This window comes from Echinops telfairi, unplaced genomic scaffold (assembly GCF_000313985.2).
Source record: "Echinops telfairi isolate 266 unplaced genomic scaffold, ASM31398v2 ScPeMD7_3533;HRSCAF=4204_0, whole genome shotgun sequence".
NCBI lineage: Eukaryota > Metazoa > Chordata > Mammalia > Afrosoricida > Tenrecidae > Echinops > Echinops telfairi.
In genome coordinates this window covers 79,607,792-79,624,791 of record NW_022107431.1, presented here as the reverse complement: position 1 = coordinate 79,624,791, position 17,000 = coordinate 79,607,792, and the positions used below count along the sequence as shown (strand labels likewise).

Below are 17,000 nucleotides of genomic sequence, written 5' to 3'. Positions count from 1 at the left end.
GAGAATAAAGAGGTCAAAAGCAGCGAAGCCAAGGCAGCTGAGAATACTAGCACAATTCTCCGGGCAAAGAAAAAACTAGTAATTGAATGACAGTGTCTATGCAAAAATTCTGAGGAAAATCAAAGTTTACGTAAGACTACTAATCCCTTGAGAATGTATATCACATAATTTTGAACTAACCCTGAAAATAATTCAAAAGCATGATGGTATTCTTCCATTACAGTCTATACGATCAGTTGCATTTTCTCTTGTATCTACTACTATAATAATTTTCCAATTCTTCCTCACAACAGTTCAATTTTAAGTTACATATGAGAATAAACTATGCATCTTTTTAATAGGGAAAAAGACAGGTATGTCCATTTCTATAGTCTCAGAATTGATAAGTGTGACTAATCAATAATTCATTTGCTTCTAAAGCTCATTTACTTATTTTCATCCTAACTATTCTGTCCGCATTTGGACATTTTGTAATTTTAATCAATTCTGAGCGGTTTGACTTTGACTCAATTTCTTCTTCACAGTGTGCCATCCACTTTTACACTATGTTCAAAATGAGCCCACGGTCTTTCACTGACAGATACAAATCCTTTCACTGACAGTTGCAAAAACGCAACATTAAAGCAATAAAAGTTGAAACTCTCATGCACATATACCTCAACTATCAATTATTCTCACCAGGGAAACAATAGCGGGTCCCAATTAGGATGGAAGAAAGACACAGACCCGACCTCAAGCATAGAAAAGGCCAGTATGACCAGACTGATATGAATTACCACACTAATTAAGGAAACCCCAGAGATTTTGACTCCCTCTCGCTCACGGCTCTGGAGTCATTTCTGGCTCATAGTGGCCCTAAAAGACAGAGTCAACTGACCCTTCAGTTTCTGAGATTGTAAACCTTTGCAGGAACAGAAATTGTCTCATTTCTCCCCAAGAGTGGCTGGTGGTTTCAAATTGCAGACCTTTTGGTCAGCAGCCCAGTTGTAACCCAGCAGAAATCTCTTTTAATCTAGAGTGGAAACCGGTCACCCAGGAGCTCACCTTCCAATCAGACAATAGATTAGCTTATAGAATAAATAATATCACCATATTAATGTATCGCCTTAAGAATTAACTACATGGTTTAAAGGTTTCACATTTACTCTAAAGCAAAAATGAAACGGTAAGGAGGAGCGAGGCAGTTAGATCCATGGAAATAGAACAAAGAAAGGGAAATAATGAGAATGCTCACAACCTGTGGTAACTGCAAGCAATACTACGGAACAGTTTGTTAAAAGCAAACACACACAAAAGTTAAATGGACCCCAATTTGTTATGAAAAATTCACTTCAAAACAATAAAATATTTTAAAGCAAATAAAAAATCCTCAAGCTTAGATAACAAATGTAGCCATAGTTTCTTCATATATTTCACCAAGATGCAAATCTTTTTAAACGTGATATTTCTGATAGAGAGGGAGGGAGGGATGGAGGAAAGGAGGGAGGAAGGGAGAGAGATCGACTACAATAGGAGTGTCCAGGACAATCAAGGATGCCTCTAGTAACCACCTCCTCTACCTGTTAGAGCAGTGGTTCTCAACCTTCCTAATGCCGTGACCCTTTAATACAGTTCTTCATATTGTGGTGACCCCAACCATAAAATTATTTTCGTTGCCAATGTATAACTGTAATTTTGCTACTGTTATGAATCTGGTGACTCCTGTGAAAGGGTCGTTCAACCTCCAAAGGGGTCACGCCCCACAGGTTGAGAACCACTGTGTTAGATCCTAGTTAGCTTTCATCTTGTGTTCATTCTCTCTTTCCCTCTCTTCTCTCTTCCTCTCTTGGTCTCTCTGTGTCCATTTTCCCTTTGTGAATCTTGCCTACCCACTATGAGTTAGTCCACATCGGAATGCAAACTTAGGCCTCAGACCTGTACCATTCTGATAGCTCACCCGTCACTCAACTTCATACAGGGCAAAGTGTGAAGTCATCGACCTGCTGACCTCCCGCCCCCAACACACCAAACAGTCACCATTCATGGTTCAACTCCTGGCCCATGGCAGGGCGTGATAATATTTGCTGGAACTGGAAATGTAACAGCCATTGCCCACTGCTTCTTCCTTACAACTCCCATGGAATCAATCTCTCAGTTTTTTAAAAAAATCTCTCTCCTCTCCTCTTTCAGATAAATTGTGTTCTGGAGACAATTTGTGAGCAAACACCAAGCTCTAAAAATAAAGGACTACCTACTCTCCTTGAAATTCCTCTCCCATAATTCCTCTAGATCTTTATCCTTAATCTCCCTGAACACAGTGAGACTCTAATTCCTCAAAGGGCCTTAGCACTTCACTCCCTCAAACCCCACATTGATCTCTTCTATAGACTGCTAGCCTCAACCCGACTGCACATGGGACAGCCTACACACTAAATATTTAAGGTTTATTATAGATTAAATGTTACTCCTGTCTTCATTTAAGTATTATCAAGCATGAATTTGTTAACTCCAATCCCTTTGAAGAAAAAGAATTCATCTAAATTATAAAAAACATATTTATTCAAATAAATTGTTTAAAAAGAGAGAGAATGAGCATCATTTGCCGTGCATTTTAAAAGACACCACAGTGAATTTCATAGGAAGAAATACGAACTCAAAACATGACAGTCAACTTATTATTAGTAAAACATGTTTTTAGACACATTAAATACACTTTAAACATACTGTTTTCAAGACTGTTTATTTCTTTTTAAGTAAGCAATTTAAAGGTAAGAAGGATCATGGCATTAAGACCATTGGTAATTCTGTGTAAACTACCTCCCTTCATTTGTTTATCTCATTTTCAGAAGATTCACTTGTTCCTTTGTAAACGTTAAATTTAAAATACACCCATCAATCACAGAAAGATGATCACTTAAAAGGCTCAGATGATTGATTTTCGAAACTTTTATCATTTTCCTCCAGTTGCTCAATGTGCAACCAAATTCTTTAATTTAGATTTGATGGAAATAAAAGGTTTCTGAGAAAAGCTTTTTGGAAATAAGTAACTCAACAGAAAACACGACTTGTGTGGAAACATTACAAATCCATTATACAATAAATAAAAGTATTTATATGAGTAACTAGTAATTATTTTAATCAATATGTACTCTAAAAGAATAATGAAAAAGCTCTTTGAATAATTTACTTTAGTGGAACAGAAGCAGACATTACTTTGGAAATAAAATTGCTAATAGCCATTTTAGTTGACTTATTATATTTAGAATAAATAATGAGGAACATTGCATTTATTTATTTAACAAATATTTATTGAACACCTACTATGTGAGTGGCATTATGTAAAGCACTGAAGGTAGGAAGATGTATGTAACAGATAAAATGCTTATGTTCTTGAGTTTTATAATGCAGTGAATAAAGTAAAAAAAAACAAAACATAAAATAATCTAACTAAAATCTAGTTGCCATTGAATTGGTTGCAGCTCATGGTCACCTTGTGTGTCAGAGAACTATGCTGATTTTTTCAGCTTCTGAGATACCATTGGGTAGACAGCCCAACAATCAGTAAGGAAGCATTAACTATTTGTGTCACCCAGGAATGCCATTCAGTGAACTTACACATACTAACCCTATAGTACGGGGTAGAACTTCCCTGTGGTTGTCTGAGACAATAACCCTTTTGAGGAGTAGAAAGTCCTGTCTTTCTCCCAAGGAGCTGCTGGTGGTTTCAAACTGCTGGCTTTGGGACCCAATGAGTAAGCATACTCCCATGGGGATACTTCTTCAGGGCACAAGTGAGGATCATCACAAGGCGCAACAAGGGTTAACAAGGCAAGGTCATAATGCTACGATAGAGATTAAGGATCCATAGTGAGATGGCCAGGATGACACAACCCAAGGAAATACCTTTACAAAATCAACTCTATGATGAAGAGTAGACTGAACAAAGAATCTGAGCTGAAGGACCGAGACTCTCAAGAGCTAGAAGACAGGCGATGTTTCTGCAGGACAGGAAGTAAAGGGAGAAAGGTTCGCAGCAGCCATGTCAGACGAGCTGGGAGGACCACAGAAAGGTTGGTGATGAAAGAGTCTCGAGGAGAAAAGTACATAGTCAGGATTTCTTTCTCTTGTGAAAAAAATAATAACTTAAATAGTATGTTTTAATTTAGACATATTTTAAAATAAATAAATGTCATTTTAAATACAAATCTGGCCACAATAAAAGAGCGTGGAACTGTCCCTGTGGGTTTCCAGGATGCCAACTCTTCGAAGGAAGTAGAAAGTCCCATCCTCCTGCCGAGTAGTGGGTGGTTTCAACTGTCCTTAACGGCCCAAAGCATAACCCACTATGCCAACAGGGTTCCTCCTGAAGGCAAATACTTATTTGATGAAAAGTATCTCATACAAATGTGGTAGAAATCTGAGGCTGCCTGTTCCCATACAGAATTAGTATTGGAAACCTTAGAGAGCAGTTGTATGTACTCTGTTCTACGCGCAAGACACCCTGAGATGAAATCAACTTGGCTTATGAAAAGTGGGAGACAGCCTCTTGTTGTTGCTGAGAGCCATTGAGTCGGCTCTAATCCATAGTCACCAAATGCACAGCAGAACGAAACACTGCAAGGTCCCGTGCCTTCTTCACAACTAGTCCTATGCCTGAGCCATTAATGAAGCCACTGTGCCAACCCATCCCATTGAAGGTCATCTCACAATTAGTCCTATGCCTGAGCCATTAATGAAGCCACTGTGCCAATCCATCCCATTGAAGGTCGTCTCACAATTAGTCCTATGCCTGAACCCATTAATGAAGCCACTGTGCCAATTCATCTGATTGAAGGTCATCCTCTTTTTCTCTTTCCTCCCATTTTACCAAATATGATTTCCTTCTCCAGTGACTGGTCTCGCTTAAATCCACGTCCATAGTATGTAAGAAGAAGTGTTGCCATCCCTGTCTCTAAGGAGCATTCTGGACTAATTCTTCAAAGACATATCAGCTTGTGTGTTTAGCAGTTCATGGTTCTTTCAATATTCATCGCCAGCACCACAATTCAAATATATAAATTTTTCTATGATCTTCTTTAGTCAATGTCCAACTTTTACATGCATCTGATGCAATGGGGAATACCACGACTTGGGTTTGGCATAGCTTAGCCTTCCAAGTCAAACACTTGTTCTTCGATACTCTAAAGATGTCTTGTGTAGGAGATTTACCTAGTGCAATACATCTTACTTCCTTGAGTGCTTCTTCTATGGGCATTGATTATGGTTCCAAACAAGATAAAATCCTTGACAATTTCAACCTTTTCTCCATTTATCATGATGCTGAGTATTTATCCAGTTGTGAGGATTTTAGTCTTCCTTAAACTGAGTTGTAATCCATACTGAAGACTATAATTCATGATCTTCATCAGCAAGTGCTTCAAGTCCTCCTCACGTCCATAAAGAAAGGTGGTAACATCTGCATGATCTGCATGTCGCAGGCTGTTAATAAGCCTTTCTGCAAAGCTGATGCCATATTCTTCTTCATACAATCCAGTTTCTCTAAAAATTTGCTCAGCATACAGATTAAATAAGCATGTTAGAGGATACAACCATGACACACACCTTTCCTGGTTTTAAACCACACAGTAGTTCATCGTTCTGTTCATATAGCTGCCTCTTGAGCCATGTACAAGTTCTGAATGAACATCAATCCTTGCACTTAAAATAAAAATCCCTTTCACTTGAAAGAAAAAAAACCACCCAAACTACTTTGTTTCATCCCTAGAAGAAAGTGCACCATCCCAAAGGATTAGATCAATTAATTAGATTATATGAAATATAAATGTTTATTTAAAATGAGTAACCAAAATAGCTAGCAATATTAACACTAAGGGATTCTTAAGGGGGGGTGCTCTCTCTCTCTCTCCCTGTGTATACAATAAATAATAATTGTGCAACATTTAAAAATAATGTTTGTAGCCAGGGTTTCGATCTTTTATAATGTTAAAGATGTTTCCTTCAGTACTCACTTCTTGGCCTTGCCTTTTAGGGAAAATACTAGCAACAAACCAGAAAAATCATGTATTGTCTACAGCGCTCTCGTTATCTGACAGGATATTATTTTATGGGAGCTATAGTAACACTTCCACTAAACTCAAGGGCATCAAGTTGATGCCAGCTTAATAACAACCCTACACGTAAGGCAGAACTGCTGTGAGTTTCTGAAACTAACACTGAAATGGGAGCAAGAAGACCCCTTTCTCCCACAGAGTGGCTGGTGGATTTTTTTTTTAATGGCTGGTGGATTTGAACTGCTGACCTTGCAGTTAGCATTCCAACACGTAACCACCATGCCACTAGGGCACCTTGGAACTATATGACAACTCTAAGTTGTAGGCAACTAATAGGACTACTATATTCTATCTTCTCTGCTTAAAGGTTCCAATTGACTTATCCCCCTTTCTGGTAGAAACAAAATAGTATTGTCTCCATATGAAAATTCCTAGTTTAGAAATGTCTCTATTATTTGGTTGTCTTGTGAACTGCCTTGTTCTCTTATCAATTAATTAACATCTACCATTTTTTACCTGTGTGAAAATCATAATTATGGCTTTTTATGTAAGCTCTATACTTATTCTGACTTATATAACAGCTTTAGGTTCTCTCGTTGCCAAACTCCCTGAAATATATCTTAAGCAAGATAGCTTTAGCTCTATCTCTTCAGACTTTCTTTTTAACACTCCTACTGTATTTAAGCCGATGGTCTTTGAAATTGAACATCATTTTGTCTATCTTACTTTCCAAAATTAAGTGATCTTTGAGAAAGAGATTGTGTGATTCTTAGCTCAGAGATTTTCACAATAGGGCTTTCTTCGGAAGTATTCACTAAAAAAAAAAAAACACAAAAGCTGAAATTGCTATTATTGGTACCAAACAACCTCAAGAAAGTGTGGTGACATGATGAGGCTCTCTGCTCCCCAGAAATTACATGTTGGAGACCCCAGAGAGTCATTGCACTCTGTTCTAAAGGGCCAGTTGCTTTGACTTGGAATCAACTTCTTGGCAATGGAAAACTCAAACTATAATGGCCGCATGTGACCAAATAGAATTGGTCCAATGAATTTCTAAAGCTCTAAATATTTACAGTATCAGACAGCCTCATCTTTCTCTAGACCAGCTGAAGGGTTTAGACTGCTGAGCTTTTAGTTTACAATTCAGAACTTTACTGGCTATGTCCTCAGCCTCCTTAGAAAAAGAGAAAGGATGAGAAATAAAGTAGTACAAGAAAGGTCCTCTTTTATCCAGGTTCAGGAGGAGGTTTCCTGTCAGTGCCTGTAAGCTGATCGCCATCCCTCCTAAGACCTGTATGGCACTTACTGCTCACTTGATGACAGAGTTAGATTCAAAGACCAAGTCACGATGCAAAAAGAGAAGTCAACCATCTGATCAGAAAATAAAAGATGACCACATTATTATGTAATGGCCAAACCACTGAGAATCATGGCTCAGCTAAATTGGTGCATAACCTTTACTCGCACCACCAGAATTAGTCTCATCTTATACTTCAGAAATCATTATTGCTAGATCTATGTACCCAGTTAATGTGCAAAATAATTAGATAATATATATTTTACTATAGTTGTACATTTGAAATGTCAGATAAGGAAAGAATTGATAAGTGAGGCGTGGGTGTATTGCCCTCTTGCCTGTTCAGATAATTTTTAAGACTCCCTACCTACTCAGACTGGAATTAATAGAAGTACTTGAAACTCCCCTTGTAAAGAAAGTTAAAGAACTATGGATTGCAATCCATCTTCTACTTTACATTTCAAAGCCAAGGTAAGATGAGATAACACTTTGATGACTAACATTCAAATAAATTTCAATATGTGGGAGCATCGAATCCAAACACTTCAGATTCAAAGAATCTTCCCCCCTCTCTTACATAATTCGCTCTTTTGAATATTAACTTCCCACCTTTATTCTCCCAAGTCTGGTTTTCTCGCTCATATTTGCTTCTTTCATGTAGCTTATTTCCTCACGTGTGTTTCACCTCCTCTATTCTTGCTAGCTCTCTCTTTTCTTCACGCTCCTGTTTTTTGTTTTTGTTTTTCCCCCCTTCTCGCATGCGTTCATTGTCTTGCTCTTACTCACATTGAGGACGGAGAAGAACATGGAGAAAAAAGTAACCAGCACACAACAATCGAACACAAGTACTTACCAATTATTAGTAGTAAAAATGTTACACAATCTGTCATGCATTAAATAACACACGTGTCACAGCTGTTTTACTTATGCACTAGTAAGTACTGCTTGTGCTGGGAAACTTTACTGCAATTTAAGCATTCTCTCAGATACTGTAAACTCCCATATCAACCTTATAAACACACTTAAGTTGCTTGGGAAGATACAGTTGAGGCAGACTTTTCTGGATCTATTGGTAATATATATATATCAATCACAATCTCCTTCTCACATCCCACATTTGTGCAGATGTTTCTGAAGTACACGGCATTTACTTCTACGTGACCTCTCACGGTTCATACCCTAGTCCAGAGATGGGAGTAGCCTTGCTAAGAGAGGAAAGCCATTGTGGCAAATGCAGTTAGATGAAAATGTAACACCTTATCATTTGATCTCCCTTTGACCAATTTAAAATTTGTTCCAGTTTTTAATATTTCCTGCTTTCTTTTTTGACAGAGGATTTTCTGTGCTTCATTTGGTCATTTTTTGTTTTGTTTTGTATGTTTTCCTGTTTAGAAGTCTGCAATAGTTAAATTCATAGAGAGAGCAACTGGGTTAATACTTACCTAGGGACATGGCAGGGGACGTTGGGGGTAATTAAGACGCTAACAACAACTATAAGGAAGAAAAAAATTGTTCTAAAATTGATTGTGTTAATGATTGCAAAAGTCAGCATGATTGAGCTATTGAATTACATGTTATATGAATTATGTACCAGTAAATGAGAAAACAATGCTTCACTGTCTCAGATATATGCATAATATAGTGCATGAACATATCTAGAATTAAATAATTTGGTTTTCTCTGGTAAAAATTTTTAGATAGGCAAATTCATGATTGTAGCATTCATCCTTAGTTTATATTAAGAAAGCCACTAACTGACATTCAATTTATTGACATTTATAGGTCTAAAAAGTCTAAGGGTATTTATTAATACCTTGCAAATAATTATGTAAACTTTGGCTCAACAAGTCAACTTATTGCAGTTTATAGTCTGTCACTGCTCTTTCATAGATAATACCTGTCTTCTTTTACCACTTTCTACAAAAAAGTACTATTATTAAGATGACTATAAATTCTGAATATTCTATTTCAGAAAAAAAATGAGCTTGATCCATACATTCTATTTTTCCAAGATGAAACAGGACATATCATCATATCAAACTTTCTGTTAGTGGTCTTTTGTGCTTGGGAAAGATAAGCACTACTCTTTCTCACTCTCTCAATTCTTTTTACATGATTGGTAAATTCAGGTTCTGACAAATGATATATGCATTTCCATTTTTCAATTCTTTGCAAAATTAATCAACAAATAATATTTAGATAGTCAACAAATGCATATATTAAGGTGAAATATAACAAGACAAATCTACAAACCAGGACATTCATAAGTGTCCAACATCCAAGACTGAGGTATAGTAATATCATTCAATTATCTTTTATAATTAATATTTTCTATACAGGCAGCATGGAACCATTTGCCAGGAATTTCAACTCATTTAACACAGTAAAAATAACATTTAAGAAATATTTTGTGCAAATCTGTGTGTGTGGTTTGTGTGTGTATAGTTAGAAAGATAATAATTATCTATCTAGATGATAGATAGATACATAGATAGATAGATAGATGATAGATAGATAGATGATAGACAGAAAATTGGGGGAGGTATACTTTTCTAATTAAATGCATAATCATAGATGCTGATCCATATTACTGAAGCTAAATGGTTTCTACTTTAATGAGCCATTTTAAATGAAATGGTTGCCTGCAATTAGACATCTGCAGTCCAAGGAAAGCAAGCCAACTCTGGAGTCTGGCTGCCAGAATTACAGTGCACTCCTCTGCAGGACAATGAAGAGAAAGGATAATTGTAATTATAACATGTACATCTTTAGTGTTCTGTGGTTAAAAGAGTGTGCACAACAAGCCTTCTTAATATATTTAATTGCTGACTACTAATAAATGGTTGTCAGAAAGAGTTGTTTTATAATATATCCATATTCCATTAGCAGTATCAGCAACCAATTGTCACAAGGTACCTATTTCGACTCAGATAGATTATGCTATTCCTGATGTGAGGCAGGTAAAGCATTATTCATTGTTTGGATTAATATCAGGAAAGATACTGTAATAGCTAATACTGTGCACTGTTTGTAGTGTTAAACATTACAAACGACGGGACTTAGGCACAGATGGGATAAGTAGCTTGCCCAAGTTCACACAGCTCCTACATATCACTGGCAGTCAGAATTTAAAACCAGGGTTGACTGTCTCAACCCAGAAGTGTTTTAAACCAACCTATTCTAAAAACAAAGAAACAAACTCACTGCCATGGAGTCTGTTATGACTCAGAGCGAACCTGTAAGTCAGAGAAAACCTGCCTTGTGGGTTTTCAAGACTGTAAATCTTTACAAAAGTAAAAAGATGACTTTCTCCCACGGAGGGACTGCTGGTTTTGAACTACTGACCTTGGTGTTCACAGTCCACTGTGGCTCCCTTACTGACCCTACTAGATTCATTCTAGCTTAATTTTATGTTCTCTTCCTTTGGCAACGCCATGGTATCTGAGAAATGCGGATGTAAATCCCCAGGTACACCATTCCATTGTGTGATCTGGATGGGTCATTCCACCCGTCCAAGCACCAGCTTTCTTGTGTCCCACAAAGAAGCATTAATATTTACCACTCAATGCTATTTAAAACATGAGGCCCATATTGTGTCTGGTACAAAGTGTTACTTCTTCAAAGAAAATTTATCTGATCCTAATGGTTTCATTTTCGTACCTACCATGACTGAGATAGTTAATAAGATTAATCCCAAATATCTTTGATTGATTTTCAAATTAGATTTTTTGTTATCAAGGAAGTACTTTAGTACAATTACTTTAGACCCAATTTTACCACATTTTGGAGCATATCATTTCACAATTTATTAACATCCATCTCCACTTGGGTCATATTCTGATTAAGCCTTGATGTACTTAAATAATAAATACAATCATTTCATCTTTTTTGCTTTAGCCATTAGCCTGATATGAGCACACATAAGTCTGTCTATATCCTAATTAGGGCCTATCTATAGGCAATATTCTTGCTTTATACTATTAAGCTCTCATTTTTAGCGGTGGAAGAAAGATACAGGGCCTTCTCTGCCCTTCATTTCTCACTTCACAAGCTCACCTCTTTGCTGGCATTGTTCACTTTATATTCTGGCTGCAGCTCAATGGGACATGGGCCGGGCCCTCATTATAGCACAGCTATAAGGAAAACCTCTGAAACCAACATTTCAAATACCTTCACTTTCCTCCGAGGCAAAACAGAAATCAGTCAGACAAATCATTAAAAGATAAAAAGGAGCTGAAAGAGCCTGCAACAAGTGATGTGCCAACTGTGTGTGGGTCTGCGGAGTCAAGGCAGCTTAGCAGTGGGAAGTCCAACCAGCAGTAGAGGAGAATCCAGCTCAGGGCACCCACCTGGTGTCTTTGCTGATTCACTTTCCTAATACAGTTTCACGTGCCCCAGCCAAGGTATCAGGCATATTCAGATAGGGATTTTTTTCTTCATAATACACCCTATACACAATATTCTGCTCTAAATAATAATTTCCTAATGTTTGTTGAACACAATATTTTTGGAGGAAAAATAAATCCATATTTTAAATATAACAGAGTCTGGTATCCAATATATATTTAAATAAATAAATATATATATATATGGATAAACTAGTAAAAATATGGTTGACATCTTACTACATGCTAGATAATAGTAAATATCAGAAATAGAAACTGTATGATAGTAAAAAGAAAGAAAAATAGACTGTAGGCTAATCATCATTGAAAATTAATACATATGTTACTTTCAAGCAGGTAGAAAATTCATTTCTAAGCAAGTTGGCAGTTATACCAAGAACATAAGTTCAAATATAGTAGCGCTACTCTCGGTATTGCACCTTACATTATGGTGCCATCATAAAAAGTAAAGTTATTAGCAATTTTACATTTTGAAAACAATGCTTTTGCTTTGTATCATCCATATTTATTTAAGTTCTCAACATATTTGAAAGGCACACAATTTGATCACAGAGAAGACAGTGGTGAAAAAATATCCCACAATTAAAGCACTGGCATACTGTTGCAGTCTGTTTCCTGTGGACAGACGATCTAACAGGAAATGATTCCTTAGGTCCTGTGACAACACATTATTTTAGGTCTCGGCATTTTATTTTAAATTCCTATGGCATCTAGTCACCGATGTCACTGCCGTCGAGTGATTATAAATGTGTACCCGCCACACCGTCACACTGGATTCCTGTTTACATGTGTATCTGAATTACAGGTTTATTATCAAAGCAGAACTATAACCAATTCACAAGGACATGACGCATTCAAATTTTCTTTAAGCATTCACAAAATGCATCTGTTAGATTATCGATTTGGTGCCTTTCATTAGCTTCTGGAAAATCACTGCTATAATCTTCTGTATCAACAGGCTCAGTCTGTACACTAGGAAGTCTTGATTTTTCTATTAAACATAGAGGCTAACCAAGCATAACCACTTTTAATGAGGATTAGACCGTTTTCCTCTGGACAGGGTTTGCATAAGAGGTTATTTAACCCACGAGGATTATTCTTCAAATCCTCCTCTGCAGGGAAAGACTGCAATAATGATCTAGGGTCTATCTCAGTGTTCTTATGTACATAGGTGCATTTTTCAAGCCTTATGAGGTTAAGATTCCTGAAAAGCCAATGCCTATATTTAAAATGCGCTAGTGGATTTTAAGCTTCAGATAACCTTATTAATCCAATTCACACAAAAATCAGTGCTACTCATCAAGGTCCGTGAAAACCAATTCTTTAATCATCATATAATGTGCTTTAAGAAATATAACTTATGTTAAGATTGTAATATCATTTGATTTCCTTTTCGACCTATTTTACAGTTGGTTGTTGTTGTTTTTTAAACATTTTATTAGGGGCTCATACAACTGTTATCGCAATCCATACACACATCAATTGTGTAAAGCGCATTTGTACATCTTCTCAAAACATTTTCTCTCCACTTAAACCCCCGACATTAGGTCCTCATTTTCCTCCTCCCTCCCTGCCCCACCTCCCTCATGAGCCCTTGATAGTTTATAAATTGGTATTTTGTCATATCTTGCCCTGTCCGACGTCTCCCTTCATCCACTCCTTGGTTGTCCATCCCCCAGGGAGGAGGTCACATATAGTTCCTTGTAATTGGTTCCCTCTTTCCTACCCATTCTCCCTTTACCCTCCCTGTTTCACCACTCACACCACTGGTCCTGTAGGGCTTATCTGCCCTGGATTCCCTGTATTTTCAGTTCCTAGATGTACCAGTGTACATCCTCTGGTCTAGCTAGACTTGCAAGGTCAAACTCGAGTCATGGGAGTGGGAGTGGGGAGGAAACATTTAGGAACTAGAGGAAAGTTGTATTTCTCATCGTTGTTACATCGCACCCTGACTGGCTAATCTCCTCCCCGAGACCCCTCTGCAAGGGGATTTCCAGTGGCCTACTAATGGGCTTTGGATCTCCACTGCGCACCCCCCCCCATCATTTACTATGGTAAGATTTTTTTGTTCTGATGATGACTTATACCTGATCCCTTCAACATAGGCTGGTGTGCTTCTTCCATGTGGGCTTTGTTGCTTCTGAGCTTGATGGCTGCTTGATTACCTTCAAGCCTTTAAGACCCCAGACACTATACTTTTTGATAGCCGGGCACCATCAGCATTCTTCGCCACATTTGCTTATGCACCCATTTGTCTTCAGTGATCCGTTCGACACCTCGTGATCACACAGGTTGATATGTTGTTCCATGTGGGCTTTGTTGCTTCTGAGCTAGATGGCCGCTTGTTTACCTTCAAGCTTTTAAGACCCCAGGTACTATATCTTTTGATAGCCGGGCACCATCAGCTTTCTTCACCACATTTTCTTATTCACCCGCTTTGCCTTTAGCGGTTGTGTCAGGAGTTGGTTGTTTTAAACATATTGTGCTTTCTTTTAGATTCAGGTTTCTCTAGATTTGTCTAGTCATTGCTGCTGGGGTTTCTGGTTTGTTTCTTTGCATGGTTCCTGTTGGTGTTTTGTAAGACATTGTACATTTGAAATCTAGGATAGGTAGATCTTTAGAGGTGCTAACTTGACTGATAATTGCCTTGGGGCATGACAGGGGAGGGTGGGAAGTAATGGGGAGCTAATAACAATGAGTACAAGAAGAAATGTTCTGAAATTGATTGAATTGATTGCACAAATCTTATTTGGCTGGACAATTAAGTTGTATAATATATGAAGTATATGCCAATAAAACTATTTTAAAAAATAATTATGGATGAACTATTGGTCCTCCTTTTGGGCCTGATGATCAGAGCAACAGGTTAAGCGAAACATGTCATGTTAATACCACAATCAAAATATTCTTTGTTTGTTAGTGTCCGGTGAAAAATAAGGCCTTCGTGAAGTATGCTCTGAGAGTTCGGTCCCTTTAAAATATCAAAGACTAAGAGGCATATTTAAGAATCAATGTCGGCTTTGCAGACCCCGCCGCCTGAATTTGTAGTCTTGTCTGGTCCCTGTTTTATCCAGCCATGGTCAACCCGACTGTTTTTCGACATAGCCGTTGACGGCGAGCCCCTTGGCCGTGTTGCTTTCGAGCTGTGTGCAGACAAAGTTCCAAAGGCAGCAGAAAACTTCCACACTCTGAGCACTGGGGAGAAAGGTTTTGGTTATAAAGGTTCCTGCTGTCACAGAATCATTCCAGGGTTTATGTGCCAGGGGGGTGACTTCACACACCATAATGGCACTGGTGGCAAGTCCATCTATGGAGAGAAATTTGAAGATGAGAACTTCATCCTGAAGCACACAGGTCCTGGCATCCTGTCGATGGCAAATGCTGGGCCAAATACGAATGGTTCCCAGTTTTTTATCTGCACCGCTAAGACTGAATGGTTGGATGACAAGCACGTGGTCTTCGGTCTGGTGAAAGAAGGCATGAATATGTCGAAGCCATGGAGCATTTTGGTTCCAGGAATGGCAAGACCAGCAAGAAGATCACCATTGCTGACTGTGGACAACTCTAATTAAATTTGATCTGAATTTTCATGTTTTATCTTAAGCACCAGACCATTCCTTGTGTAGCTTGGGAAATCACCCTTCTATGCCCAATGTGCTTGCAGTGTCGTTTAATCGTGTGCTCTCACTCCAGTTCTTCACATTTCCTACTTTCCTTATGCCCCCTGAGTCCCGCTAGAAAGCAGAGTTAAGTTTATGATTATGAAATAAAAGTTAAAAAAAAGAATCAATGTCATAGCTAAGGGAAATATGTATTCAGACCAATGAATCATTTTGTTATACTTATGATTATGCTGTCTGTAAAGCAATATAAAGAATGACATATTTTCTCAGCTGATTTACTCATGAACATAAAAGAAAATTGTCTTCTGAATAGAAATAAGTGAAAAATACTCATTGTGGTTATTGTCTCATACTAGAACAAAGCAAGTACCAAGAGTTAAATCATTTCCTGAGAAGTTACTACAACAATTGAACAGCATATTCTCCTACTATCAGACACCCTCAGTTCAGATTTGGTGGAGGTGGTTTAGAGAAAATGTTTCAGAAATTACGATAGGGATGACTCCATCTAACATTTAGAGCTTACTCCAGAAGAAAAACTACCAGCATCAACCATCAAAATACATGGAAATCAAACACTAAAATATTCTTTATAATGGTGTTGCTTTTGAGAAACCCTACTTTTGAGAAGAGGTCAGATAACTAAGTCAAAAGGGCAGTTCACTTTTTAAAAAAATCATTTTATTGAGGGCGCATACAACTCATCACAATTCGCACATACATCCATTGTGTCGAGCACATTTGTACATTTGTTGCCTGCATCATTCTCAACACATTTGCTCTCCACTTAAGCCCTTCGTGGCAGTTCACTTTGAAGGACTGCATATGTTGCACATAAGAGTGGCTATGTATATATTAATAATTGCTAGAGAAGAATGGGAATTCCAAGACACTTGATTGTGCTCTTATGGAACTTATACTTGGATCAAGAGTTGGCTGCTTGAATCAAACGGGGACTACTGTTTGGTTTGTAATCAGGAAAGGTGTGCCACAGCACTGTATGCTATCTTCATACTTATTCAGTGTGTATTCAGAGCAAAGTATCAGAGTTGCGGGATTATAGGAAGAAGAATGTGGTTACAGGATTTAAGGAAGGCTATTAACAACCTAAGACATGCAGATGACACAATTCTGTTTGCTGAAACGGAGGAGGACTTGAAATACTCGTGCTGAAAGTCAAGGATTGCAGTCTTCAGTATGGACATCAACTCGATGTAAAGAAAACCAAAATCCTCACAAGCAGAGCAATAAGTGACATCATGACAAATGGGGAAAAGGTTGAAATTTTCAAGGATTTGGTCTTGTTCGGATGCACCATCAATGCTCCTGGAAGCAGCAGTCAAGGAATCAAAAGACATATTGCTCTAGGTAAATCTCCTGCACAAGTCTCTTGAGAGTATTGAAGAGCGAGATGTTTACTTTGAGAACTAAGGTGTGCCTGACCCAAGCCATAGTATGCTCCATTGCATCAGATGCATGTAAACATTGGACATTGAATAAGGAAGACTTTAGAATTGATGCATTTCTATGTTGGTGCTGGAGAAGAATATTGACAGTATCATTAACTGCTAAAAGGACAAACTGATCTGTCTTGGAAGAGTACTTGTAGGCGATAGTAACCACATCATTCACTATTTTTTTTAAT

The 17,000-nt window shown here is 37.8% G+C and overlaps 1 protein-coding gene and 1 pseudogene across 1 annotated transcript in view; one reads left to right on the top strand and one right to left on the bottom strand.

Moving 5' to 3' along the window:
- GRIK2 (glutamate ionotropic receptor kainate type subunit 2) overlaps nt 1–17,000 on the bottom strand; it is a 754,527-nt gene that overhangs the window by 358,252 nt on the left and 379,275 nt on the right. The window lies entirely within an intron of this gene.
- LOC105979369 lies at nt 14,809–15,392 on the top strand (annotated as a pseudogene).